We start from the raw sequence: 12,993 nt of genomic DNA on the forward strand, positions 1-12,993 counted from the left end.
GTAAAGCTATTCAAATCACAGGAGCTTCATTGGAAAGGACATTTTCTTTCTTTCTTTCTTTCTTTCTTTCTTTCTTTCTTTTTACTCTTGCAATCTTTCAGTGTAAAATGCATTTGTAAATAAATGTTTCAGCTACAGATTTCCTTTTCCTGATGCTTGAAAATTTGGGAAGCCTTTTTTTCCCGTGGTAAAGGCAAGTCACACTCCCATGTTTACCACTTGATGGCTGTAACATCCAATGATGGCTTACAGGTGCGAAACAGCCATCCCAAATCAAACACCACAGATGGAACTGTCACAATACTTTTCAATGGAAACAGATCAGACATTAAGAGCTAGAGCACAAGCTTATGTTGGCCATGGGCAGGCGACCGTACCCCTGGATCAGTTTTTTTCATTCACATTCATTCACATGCACACGTTAACATTTAGAACGGCCTCTTGCCTGGCTACCATTTTATGGAGAGTATCCATGATCCTGGTGGAATCTAGACAGGGTGGAGAGAAATATTCACAAATATGCTGGTTTGGGCTGCAGTCCTGCAGCAATCCTAACACTGCCCGGATCAGTCACTGAATGACCATCTGTCGAGGGAGGTAGATCTGCCATAACTGATTCAGCCATAACTGGGGCATACACTTCTACATGAATATATTTGGTTTTACCTTTTCATTTATTGCTGGACACATTCATCACACAAAGGAAATTATAGCTGCTGTTATTAATCTGGGATAGCATTTATGAGGCATATCCCATTGAAGGCATCTTTTCCCAGAAAAAAATAGTTCAGTCTTATTTCAAAGAACATTTTCATGGGTTCTGTGCCCCAGAAAAGGTGCTTTATTTTGGATGGCATGGTATCCATAGATAGGTTTGGGAAGATAAATGCAAGAAGCCCTCTCACATGTTCTATGAAACTTCACACATACAGAAGCTTACTTACTGTCACGCGAAATGAATGTGTGTGGACCCATCTTAATTTTTATTTATGAACACAATATTATATTTCTGTATTGTTATGCATTTTTTGTCTCAGTTCACAGGCACTAGTGTTGCAGTTTCACGTCGTGGATTAATGGGTAGTTATAGACTAGAGAAAATAATGTTAATTTGCCTTAATGATGATAATGTTTCCTTTTGGTCCTGAAAATCTCTGTTCCCTGCCTTTGAAATGTTACAGCAATTAGAACTAGGAGGAGTCTGTAGTATTTGTAAAGAGAAAGAGAGAGAGAGAGAGAGAGAGAGAGAGAGAGAGAGAGAGAGAGAGAGAAACAGAAAAAAGGCTGAGAGCTATGGCTTTAGCTGGACTAAAAGCAGCTGGGGAGAAGCTGGGGGGTCCAAGCAGTTGCTTTCTTGGGGAATCTTATGCGGGATCAGCAGTTTTGCTGCCTGCTGTGGAAGTTTATTGCTTCCAGTATGCTCTGCTTATACATTTGTAAATGAAATATACATTAGAAAGATACCATACGTCTCAGTGTTGTACTACTCAAAGAAAACCAAATCTCATAGTGCTACCCCCTGGACTTGGGGAACTGGGAAGCACTTTTCAGTATTTAAGTTTATTATGTAATGGCAAGCAAACACCTCATGAGAAGATAGACTTGAAATAAAACTATTTCTTTTTGTTTCCTCCTCATTTTGGTTGGATAGAAAATCACTTTTACAGTTCAATCCCATATGTGTCTGTTCAGAAGTAAGTCCTACCACATTCATTGGTACTTAATTCCAGGTAAGTATGTATAGGATTGCAGCCTTGCTAGCAGAATACTGTTGAACTTTCATGGTTACAGATTGCTGGTGCTTCTGTGTTGAAGACGGCTACAAATGGCTATGTGAAATGTACTGCAAGCACGTTAAAACTGGGGAATTGGATGGTATTTCAACAAAGCTTAGTAGGAGAGAAATATCCTAATTCCTGTTAAAAAAAACATACCAGCAGCATTCTTTATACTGTGTGTGTGTGTCTGGGTGCACAATACACAATGGAATAAAGGAAATTATAGTGGAGCTTAATTTGTCTTTGGCTTTTTTCTCTGTTCTAATCAGGAAAGAGCCCAATGGATATAAATGTTTAGTGAATGCAGTAAAGCACAAGCAGAATTATTTCAAGTTTGAAATAACATAGTCTTACAGTTTGGCTCAGCACTGTATGTCCACAGCATCTGAAAAGCAGAAAGCAATATAATAAAAGCAGAAAGCAGAAAGCAATATAATTCATTATCATCGTTATATGTTTTAAGAGCAGAAAAGAAGCGGACCATCTGATAATACACAGGAACAAGTTTAAATGGTTTACTCAATGCTGTGAAATCTGCTGTTTTGGCATTCCAAACCCATGTCAGATGCTAATGGAAATTTCATCATTTTTATGGCGAGATGGCAGTGTGCCATTGTTTGAAATAGCAAGCATGCTTTCTGTAATTTGGCTGGACTGCCAAGATGGATGCAGTGTCTGCGAGATGGATGGGGGATCGTGCCAAGTGTCATTTTTGGAATGGTTCTCGTTGGTCTAAACAGAGAAACAGTAGAAACAATTTTTTTATTAGTGATAATTTATCTGCAGCCACCGACAGCTCCACCACATATAATCCTTGCAGAAATTACCTCCTCACTAACGGCATCTTTTGTTTAGAAAGAAGCAGATTTATGAAGTGTTCCCAGTTGCTGCTCACCATAAAAGTCAATCTCAAATCGCACTTATTTCCCCCCCCAAAAAATGCCGCAGTTTCTATATTAGCAAATAATTAATGAATAATTATTTCCTTGAGTATTTAAAGGCCACGTTCATTCACTGAAGTGGAATGTAACCAAACTAGTCTACTGGAACCTTTATGTAGAAGCCGGTGGCGGCAACAGGGTGGTGGTGGATTTTCCTGCAAAAGTAGTTAACATTTTTGTTCTTACTGTGCTTTGTCAGCATTTCACAGCTTCGAATTAGGAGAAATTTGGTGAACTGAGAGAAAATATCCAACTTTGTTCAGCGAGCAGTCCAAGTTTTATTGCTAATGAAGCTCCTTGGGAGGAAACTAATACAATTGATAGAGATCTGAGACTGAACAAAAGTGAAGGCTCTGATAGGTGACCCCCCCCCCCCCCACACACACACAGTAAAGCTAGAACAACGCTGCCATCCACTACAAACTTACCTGGGAATAAATCTAATTGAACTCCATGGGGCTTACTTCTGAGTGTAGGATGTATAGGAATGTACTTACTGTACTTTCTGTGTATATGTTTTCTCTGTCTCGGTTATAGCATTATTTCATTTGTTTACCAAGTCCCATGTAACATTTACATAGCAGCATCTAGCATTGCCAGTCACAGCATTCAGCTCAGGATGTGATGTACCCTTGGACATCCTGAGCTTGCAGGCTTCTCCACTTCTTCTTCTGTGGAGTCCTAAAGAGGTACTTCGGAACACATGACGACCACATGCTCAGGAGATCCATGGACAGATGGAATTGTGTACTGAGACTCTCCAGTGAAGAGAATGTGGAAGTAATAACAGACCATGGAGGGGTAGCCCTACCATTGGGAAGAGTGAGACACGCTATTTATCTGTTACATTTCTATACCACCCAATAACCAAAGCTCTCTGGGCAGTTCACAGCAATTAAAACCATAGAATATAGCACAATAAAACAGAATACAAAACATCTTAAAATTTGAAACTACAGTGTAAACCCAAAGTAAAAACCAGCAGCAGCATAAAGGTTTCAAAATGTAATAACAAATTTAAAAACAGCAAAAGCTAAAGAACTAAAATGCCTGGGAGATGAAGAAGGTTTTCACTTGGTGCCGAAAAGGCCACAATGTAGGGCCCAGGCAAGTCTCACTGAGAAGGGCATTCCACAACCAGGGTGCCACAACTGAAAAGGTCCTCTCTTCGGCTGTCAGATGTTGGGAGATGGCAGCAAGGTGTTGGAGGAGAGAGCTGTATGCCAAGTGCCCTGCATTGCATTCCTAAACTAGTCTACTGTGTTCAGGTGAAGTGGAGGATGCTGTCCCACCTCCAGGATTGAAGTAAGATTCAACTGACAGTCCAGTCAGCCTTTGTACATGGAATAGGCACAGGTGCCATTTTGTGCTTTGCTTCAGGCAGCAAAATGTCTTGAGTCGGCCTTGGATGATGGTGACCTATGCACTGCCACACCAGGAAATGGTTCACCTGTGAAATTTCTGCCTGTCCTGTAACTGTTAAAAGGATAGGACTCCTGCCAGCAAACAAGGTGGTAACAATGAATGGATATATATATATATATATATATATATATATATATATATATATACACACACACACGCACACACGCAATACATACATGCATGTGCACACACATATAACTGGTTGTGCACACATAGTGGAAAACATTTAGAGATAATTTCCTGCAGTAGGCAAAGGGGACCAGGAAATACACTGCATGCAGAGGAACCTTCCGGTCAGACGTCAGATCATTCTTTATTTCCTGTTTTCAAAGTAGCTGCATAGCTCTCTCATTCCACAACATGGTGTCAAGGTGGCTAAATCCCTCTTGCCAATGAAGGAAACGTATGAGTTCCGGACTGATGGCAGAGGTATGCAAAAAAGGAGAAAGCGAAAGAGGAGAACTCAAAAAAGCTGAGAGAACAGAAAAGCTTGGGTGGAGCAGCTCAGGGAAAAAGCAGGATGGGCACACAGAGGAAGTGACTGCAGAAACAAGAGGAGCAGCCACAAGAGGATCAAATGGCAAACCCAAGCTGAAACATCCCATGAACACCCTTCCTTTTAAATGTAAACATGGAAAGGGTAAGAACCCCAGGCTCTTGGAGCAGGCTGACATCCCTCAAGAGAATGTGATGGGTAAGGGTAATAAACAAAGTATGGGAAAGCAAGAAGTACTTCGGATAAATTGTGGATGAACCAGTTCCTGTCATTTCTGTCGGGGGTCCTATCCCTTCCTAGGATTCCCTCAGCAATATTATTATTATTATTATTATTATTATTGAATTTCTATACCACCCCATCGCCGAAGCTGTCTGGGTGGTTTACAAAAATTAAAACATTAAATATAATACAAAAAGTTTAAAAGCCAGTTACAAAAAAGCACATAAAAATATACACAAACAACATATAATTAAAAACATTGAACGATCAGACATAACTAAAGACACATCCAGGACCTATTAGAACTCATCATGTGCTGCCAAATGCATGGGAAAAATGTAAGTCTTAACCTGGCGCTGAAAAGATAATAATAGTGCCAGGCGGACTTCATCAGGGAGCTTGTTCCACAGATGGGGAGCCACCACTGAGAAGGCCCTCTCCCTTGTTGCTGCCTTCCAAGCTTCCCTTGGAGGAGGCACTCGGAGGAGGTCCTTAGATGCTGAACGTACTATACAGGTAGGTTAATTTCGGGAAAGGTGCGCTGTCAGGTATTGCGATCCCAAGCTGTGTAGAGCTTTATAGGTTAAAACCAGCACCTTGAATTGAGTTCAGAAGCATATAAGCAGCCAGTGCAAGCAGGCCAGAGTTCGTCTTATATGTTCGAACCTTCTGTCCCTGTTAACAATTTGGCTGCTGCATTTTGCACGAGCTGCAGCTTCTGAACCATCTTCAAAGGCAGCCCCACGTAGAGTGCATTGCATTAATCTAACTTGGAGGTTACCAGGGCATAGACAACTGAAGCCAGGTTATCCCTGTCCAGATAGGGGCGTAGCTGGGCCACCAACCGAAGTTGGTAGAAGGCACTCCGTGCCACTGAAGCCACCTGAGCCTCAAGTGACAAAGATGGCTCAAGGAGGACCCCCAAGCTACGGACCTGCTTCTTCAGGGGGAGTGTAACCCCATCCAGAACAGGTTGAACACCCTCCATCCGGTCAGCAGAACCACCCACCAACAGCATCTCAGTCTTGTCTGGATTGAGTTTCAGTTTATTAGCCCTCATCCTGTCCATTATTGCAGACAGGCACTGATTCAGCACATCCACAGCCTCACCTGAAGAAGATGAAAAGGAGAAATAGAACTGCGTGTCATCAGCATACTGATGACAACACACTCCGAAACTCCAGATGACCACACTCAACCATTTCATGTAGATGTTGAACAGCATGGGGGACAAATGTGACCCCTGTGGAACCCCATATTGGAGAATCCACAGGGCTGAGCAGTGTTCCCCAAGCACCACCTTCTGGAGCTGACCCTAGTCCAAGTAGGAGTGAAACCACTGCAATGCAGTGCCCCCCACTCCCAGCTCAGAGAGCCATCCCAGAAGGATACCATGGTTGATGGTACTGAAAGCCGCAGAGAGAACAAGGAGAATCAACAGGGTCATCCTCCCCCTGTCTTTCTCCCAACATAGGTCATCATACAGGGTGACCAAGGCTGTTTCTATGCCAAAACCTGGCCTGAACCCCAATTGAAATGGATCCAGATAATTCATCTCATCCAAGAGTGCCTGGAGATGGTTGGCAACCACTTGCTCAAGGACATTGCCCAGGAATGGAACATTTGCAACCAACCTATAATTATTAAGGTTTTACAGGTCTAGGAAGGATTTCTTCAAGAGTGGTCTCACTACCGCCTCTTTCAGGCAGCCCGGGACCACTCCCTCTCGCAAGGAGGCATTAATCACCTCCCTAGCCCAGCTGACTGTTCCTTCCCTGCTAGTTTTTATTAGCATCCAATATGGAAGTGGTTGCATGAACCAGTCCAAGCACCTTGTCCACGTCCTTGAGCTGTACCAACTGAAATTCATCCAAGAAAACTGGAAAAGACTGTGCTCTGGATACCTCATCAGAGATTCACCTGTATTAATACTGGAGTCTAAGTCCTGGCAGATGCAAGAGATTTTATTCTGGAAGTTCCTAGCCAGTGCATTACAGCAGGCCTCAGATGGTTCCATAGTGTCCTTAGGGTCAGAATGTAAAAGGCCCCAGACAACCCTAAAAAGCTCCACTGAGCATATGGATGATTGACTAGAGGCAGTGAAATATTTTTTCCTTGCCACTCTCACTGCCTTTGAATATACCTGGCCATTGGCATGCACCTATGGTTCAATTGCATCCACTAGGCGTTTTTCTCCACCTGCACTCAAGCCGTCTCCTATTGTGTTTCATCACTCTCAGCTTCGGGGTGTACCACGGAGCTGTATGAGCTCTACTCTGGAGAGGGCGCTCAGGAGCAATTGTGTCAACTGCCTGGGTCATTTCTGCAGTCCACAGATCAACCTGGGTTTTGATAGGAGCACCAGCCATATCAGCTGGAACCCGCCCCCCAAGAGCCCTCTGGAAACCATCCGTATCCATTAGCCTCTGGGTGCAAACCATCTTAATAGGTCCCCCACCCCTGCAGAGGGGAAAAGCTGCTGTAAGTCTAAACCTCAGCAGGCAGTGATCTCACCATGACAAAGGGGCTGCTATACAAAGTCCCCCGCCTTCAGATCACCACCTCCATGTCCAGTTGAGAAAACCAGGTCTAGAGTATGCCCCGCTATGTGTGTTGGACTGATGACATGTTGGGACAGTCCCATGGCTGTCATGGAGGCCATGAAATCCTGAGCTGTCCCAGACAAGGTGCCCTCAGCGTGAATGTTGACATCCCCCAGAACCAACAATCTGGGGGATCTCAGCAGCACACCCGAGACCACCTCTGTCAGCCGACCTAGGGAGTGTGTTGAGCAGCGGGGTGGGTGGCACACCAAGAGAATCCCTAATCTGCCCCGCTGACCAACACAAGGTGCAAACACTCCAGACAAGTAGTCACATGGACAGGGAGCCAGCAGAGGGAGATGCTCCACCTCCCCAGCCTTCAAGCCTTCCCTGATGCTGGACCAAGTACCTCAGTGGGCATAGCTTGGAGAGACTGACTCCTCCCTGCTCACCCACCCAGGTCTCAGGTATACATGCCAGATTGGCCACCTCATCCACTATTAAGTCATGGATAAGGGGGGGGGGCAGTGTTCTGAGCTGATCTGGCATTTAAAAGCAGCATCCAGGGACTGGAAGGCAGGCTGATAGGGCAACCACCAAACCTGCAGGTGCAGGGAGGACCAGAACACGGCATGATGATTAACTGCCTGGGCCGCATTCCCCTTACCTGGTGAGTCCTCCTCACAACGCCATATCTCCCTCTACCCATCACTACACTGATTGGCCCCCCTTAGGTCCCCCCAGATGGCCAAATATCCTCCCTCCCAGACACATACGCAGGCCACCAGAAAGCCTGGCAGAGGAACAGAGTCCAGGTCCTAAATCACTCACAGCTATGTCATTTCTGGCCCCTCCAGCAGTAGACAGCCTTTGCAGCTGGAGCCAGGCTGAGGCCCGGCCCTCCCAGGCCATGGGGAAAGAGCCAGGCAGAGAAGCAAGGTCTAGGTCCTGCAGGGCTCACAGCTGGATGGTCTCTCCTGTCCATATGTCTTGGGCACTTTATTAATAAAGTGATTATTTTATAACTATTTATAATATATAATATCATATTTATAGGGCTGGATCCAGATTTAGGTGCATGCAACTGGGATGACAGAAGCAGACTTCTCGCCCCCTCCTCCCCATGGCAGCCCCTCCAGCACCCTGTTGAATGGGGTGAGCGGTGGTATGGGAGGAGGGGTGGTTCCTTGACAGTTGGGCAGAGGCACTTTGCATGAGCGGAGCCCTTCCATCCATGGACAGCAGACATTGGAGCCAACCTATTATATATGATAATATATTATACTATAAAGATAGGCTTGCTGACTGAATATTTCAAAGGTAGGTCACAATTTGGAAGATTTCTACCTCAGTTATAGGACCTCCCTTAAAATGAGCAGTTTCTTGCAAACCTACTCAAAGAGGCTATACGTGTCAACTTGGCATATGCTTGCCTGCCTTCCAGATGCTGCAAAGCTAAAGGGGTTGGGAAATACCTCACATCTAAATGCAAGTTGTCCCTTAGCATTTCCATGAAAAGTACGTGGTAGGCACAGCTGGCTTGTGTGTTCTGTTTGCCACTGAGTTGCTGAGAATTCTGCATTTGATGTAGCACTGCCAAGTTCATTTTCTTTTAACAGCTTTAATTCATCACCCTGCAATGGGGGAGCAGATGCAATTCTGATCATTCAAGAAATGAACTGTAATAGAGTATGATGATAATTCAATTTTCTCCCCAAAATTCTCCTCAAAATTATCTCCCCTGCATGTTTAGATTAAACATACTCCAGCTATTTCCTGAATGTTCAAATATTAGCTGAATATTTTCTATCCATATTTGACATCAGAAGGTACACAGTTTCACTATTTGACATTTGATGGTTGGTATTTTACAGTATTGATGGGTAACAGTATATACTATGTGGCAGAAATTGGATCACTGACATAAAATAATATTTCATAGTTTGACTCCGATAGTTGACTATGTATTTGATAGTTTACGTACAGTCATATTTTGTATTTGATAACTCACATGCTACTATTGATATCAGACTGCGTTTAATAAATACGGCACAATGGCAAGCGGTATTTGACATGTGTCAGTTTATGATATTTCATATTTGATGACTGCCAAAATGCAAACTATCAAGAGATGCCGACGTCTAATGCTGCACTCCTCTCCACATGTACCTGCAAATAAGGCCCATGCGACACTGTGGGGTTTACATGCAGTGGGTTAGGCCATAATCAGCCTAATAATCACCATAATCACCATTTTTTGGCTAAAATTTCACATTCTAAATATAAATTCAGAGTTTAAGTTCATAATATGCCATAGTGTGCATAGTTTGTCTTGATATGTAAGACATGGAGACAGTCCCTATAACAGAATCTAGCTAAAATTAGTCTCAAAACTAAGAGGTTAAGACCTTCCTCTTTTCTCAGGCATTTGGCAGCATGTGATGAGATCCTGAATCAGGTCCTGAATGTGTCTTATGGTTACAGTTGATTGCTCAAAGTTGTTTTTAGAGATCTGTTGTCTCTGTGTATACTGTCTGTTCCTGTGTTTTTATGTAAATTCATATACTGTATGCGTATACTTCATGGATCAATGCCTTGTTGTGGCGAAGGGGCTTGCGTAACTCAGTGAAGCCATAAGCTATGCCGTGCAGGGCCACCCAAGACGGACAGGTCATGGCAGAGAGTTCTGATAAAATGTGGTCCACTGGAGAAGGAAATGGCAACCCACTCCAGTATCCTTGCAAAGAAAACACCATGGAACGTATCACAAGGCTATGAGGAATAGATTTAAGGGATTAGACCTGATAGACTGAGTGCATGAGGAACTATGGACAGAGGTCCGTAACATTGTTCAGGAGGCAGCAACGAAATCCATCCCAAAGAAAAAGAAATGCAAGAAAGCCAAGTGGCTGTTTGATGAGGCTTTACAAGTAGCTGAAGAAAGAAGGGAAGCGAAAAGCAAGGGAGAAAGGGGAAGATATATCCAACGGAATGCAGAGTTCCAGAGAATAGCAAGGAGAGACAAGAAGGCCTTCTTAAATGAACAATGCCAAGAAATCGAGGAAAACAACAGAATGGGAAAGACTAGAGATCTCTTCAAGAAAATTGGAGATCTCAAGGGAACGTTTTGTGCAAAGATGGGCATGATAAAGGACAAAGAAGGCAGGGACCTAACAGAAGCAGATGAGATTAAGAAGAGGTGGCAAGAATACACAGAAGAACTATACAGGAAAGATCTGAATGTCCCTGATAGCCATGATAGTGCAGTCACTGAACTTGAGCCAGACATCCTAGCGAGTGAAGTCAAGTGGGCCTTAGGAAGCATTACTAACAACAAAGCTAGCGGAGATGACAGTATTCCAGCTGAGCTATTTAAAATCCTAAAAGATGATGCTGTTAAAGTGCTGCACTCAATATGCCAACAAATTTGGAACACTCAACAATGGCCACAAGACTGGAAAAGGTCAGTTTACATTCCAATTCCAAAGAAGGGCAACGCCAAACTACCGCACAATTGCGCTCATTTCACATGCCAGCAAGGTGATGCTCAAAATCCTACAAGCTAGGCTTCAGCAGTATGCGAACCGAGAACTACCGGAAGTACAAGCTGGGTTTAGAAGAGGCAGAGGAACTAGAGATCTAATCGCCAACGTTCGCTGGATCATGGAGAAAGCAAGAGAATTCCAGAAAAACGTCTATTTCTGCTTCATTGACTACGCTAAAGCCTTTGATTGTGTGGATCACAACAAACTGTGGCAAATTCTTAAAGTGATGGGAGTACCAGACCACCTTACCTGTCTCCTGAGAAACTTGTACGAGGGTCAAGAAGCAACAGTAAGAACCAGACATGGAACAACCGAGTGGTTCAAAATTGGGAAAGGAGTACGACAAGGCTGCTTATTTAACTTAGATGCAGAGTACATCATGAGAAACGCCAGATTGGATGAATCACAGGTTGGAATTAAGATTGCCGGGAGAATTATCAACAACCTCCGATATGCAGACGATACCACCCTAATGGCAGAAAGTGAAGAGGATCTCAAAAGCCTCTTGTTGAGGGTGAAAGAGGAGAGTGCGAAAGCTGGTTTGAAACTCAATATTAAAAAAATGAAGATCATGGCATCTGGCCCCATCACTTCCTGGCATATAGAAGGGGAAGAAATGGAAGCAGTGACAGATTTTACCTTCTTGGGCTCTAAGATCACCACAGATGGTGACTGTAGCCATGAAATTAAAAGACACTTGCTCTTTGGGAGGAAAGCTATGGCAAACCTAGACAGCATAGTAAGAAGCAGAGACATCACCTTGCCGACAAAGGTCCGTCTAATCAAAGCTATGGTTTTCCCAGTAGTAATGTATGGCTGTGAGAGCTGGACTATAAGGAAGGCTGAGCGCCGAAGAATTGATGCTTTCGAACTGTGGTGCTGGAGAAGACTCTTACGAGTCCCCTGGACTGCAAGGAGGTCAAATCAGTCCATCCTAAAGGAAATCAACCCTGAGTGCTCATTGGAAGGACAGATACTGAAGCTGAAGCTGAAATATTTTGGCCACCTAATGCGAAGAGAAAACTCTCTGGAAAAGCCCCTGATGCTGGGAAAGACTGAAGGCAAAAGGAGAAGGGGACGGCAGAGGATGAGATGGCTAGATGGCATCACTGATGCAATGAACATGGACTTGAGCATGCTCCGGGAGAGAGCGCAGGACAGGAAGGCCTGGCATGCTATGGTCCATGGGGTCACGAAGAGTCGGACACGACTGAACGACTGAACAACAACAACAATACTGTATGTTTAATGGTTTTTAATCTTGGTTAACCACCCAGAGAGTGTTTGCTATGAGGCGGTATAGAAAGTTAATTGATGTATTATCAATCATCATCATCATCATCTAAGCGGCAAATTAGCTACTATATGATCAAATGTACTCTTAGGTTCTTTACTTTCATGTTTCACTTTTTAAAAAAGCTACCATGAAATGACTGGGATCTTGACAACCACTAACTGGGAGGGAAATTAACCCTTTCCCCATATGCCACAGTCCCAATGACCTTCCTACCCCAAGCTGCTATTCCCTCTGGAAAGGGAGCCCCCACTGCTGGGGCTCATTTATGTTGAGGCTGTAGTGCAAGAGAAAAGCATTAAGTCTGCCTCTTGCAGCGCCAAGGTCCTGATCCTGACTGTGTCTCTCCCCCCACCCTCTCTGCAGCTATTAAAAAACAGCACACAGATACATTTGAAATGCAATCACATCCAATCCAAGCATCATTTAGTTGGGCCCTAAGCCTCCCTGAAGACAGCTTTGTCCCATCTCAGTTGCACTACTTTCAGTGGGACTTATCACAATTCCCTTTAGCTGGGTTGGGGCCAAGCTATCTAACGTAATCACGCGCCCTCTTTCTACAGGAATCCTATCACTCCTGCTTTCTAACCCATGTTCAAATGCTGCTCAAGAAAATGATTGATTTCTACTCCAGTAAGTCTAATTCGTGTGCTATAAACCGGAAAGTGTTCACATCAATAAACTCCCCCGACAAGATGTTTGGTGGCATGTTTGCCCACTGCAGATAAGCTGTCCCCACTTTGCTCTGC

Source organism: Heloderma suspectum, chromosome 2 (genome assembly GCF_057233095.1).
Source record: "Heloderma suspectum isolate Gila_16-S chromosome 2, 16-S_ref, whole genome shotgun sequence".
Taxonomy (NCBI): Eukaryota; Metazoa; Chordata; class Lepidosauria; order Squamata; family Helodermatidae; genus Heloderma; species Heloderma suspectum.